The following is a 1,382-nucleotide window of genomic DNA, read 5'->3' as shown; positions in this document are numbered from 1 at the left end:
CCCCCCCCCCTCAGAGCTCAAGAACGGTATATTGTATGACCACCAAATTTTTAGAGGAAGGTGTGCTAGTAAAAATTAATCATTACAACAATTTTCATATCGTTATGACGTAATATGACGTCATTATGACATTTTTAATGATTTTATTGCCCAAAATCGTCTAGATGGTTAATTCTCTTAAAACTCAATATTATACAACTTAACGTGTTTATGATAGAATATATAGGGTCTACTAAGATTTATGTTGCCCAGAGCAACACCGGTGACGTCATAGAATGACGTAATGAATATCTAAGCTGTCCGCCACCTTGGATCATAAATCTTGAATTTTTAAAAAGTAGTTTATGCAGCGAGCATTGTCCGCCATTAGGGGGTGCAGCATGGTGCCTATCGCTATGGTACGCTATGCAAACTCTTGGCGATAGTTGCACATTTTGGGCCACAATCTACGTTTTGAACACTCTTCTTGTTAGTAACATTGTCCTTAGGGTTGTTCTGGCTCCATGTCCACGTCTCATGTTCTCAAGATCGGCTTTTATCTTTTTTTTGCTGATCAGAAATCGGTGTGTTTTACCCTGGCGTAGGGGCCTGTAGATCGCCCCCTGTAGATGTCAACGTGGATAGCCATGGACACGTTAAATCTGTTGAAGCTACCTGTCCCTTTACTCTGTGGTAAATGTCCATGTAGAACAGGGCAGTGGCAACTTGTAACACTCACCTTGTCCAGCCACAGTCGCGGCAGTGCGGACTGAGGATGGCGGCCGGCGGCCGATGGCCCCGCATTTGTTTGTTATTATCCAGACACAGTCCGGGGCTGTTCCAAAATAGCGACCTTTTGCGTATCCCGACTACAACGTACTTGTCACCACGCAACTGCATGTCCCACAACACTCTCTACACATCCTGATGCAACGCTTCCAGACTCTTAGTGGGTTTGAACCGATGTTGTGTGTAAAAACTTCGGCCCAGTACCAAATACGAAGCTAAGTCGCGTCAATGGACTCCGCTGGCGGTAGACGCCGTCTCGATCAGACTGATCAAAACTCAACAAAAACGGGTCAATCCCAACAGATTTTATTTTGTTCCAGTAACGAGAGGTATGAGTGGTGGTAAACTCTTCGTGTAATAGGACAAAGGACAGTTTACCTAACGTTTGTCGGCCATTTCAACGCTTGGAAACTCGCTGTAGGCGCTGTAGCCCCAAAATGGCGTCGCACGGGACATGAGGGGTCGTGACGTCATGATGACGTGTGGTGAATAAGCTCTATACACGGCCTAGACTATATGTTTGGACACGGTGGATAGTCGGGACGGATGTGAGTCGGTCCGGTCTATCAGTCGCTTGCGCGCGGTCTATCACTCGCCTCTACCCGCAGTCTCAC

This window comes from Branchiostoma belcheri, unplaced genomic scaffold, assembly GCF_001625305.1.
Source record: "Branchiostoma belcheri isolate BF01 breed outbred unplaced genomic scaffold, Haploidv18h27 scaffold473, whole genome shotgun sequence".
Taxonomy (NCBI): Eukaryota; Metazoa; Chordata; class Leptocardii; order Amphioxiformes; family Branchiostomatidae; genus Branchiostoma; species Branchiostoma belcheri.
The sequence above is the reverse complement of the archived record's forward strand: the minus strand, read 5'-3'. Positions refer to the sequence as shown.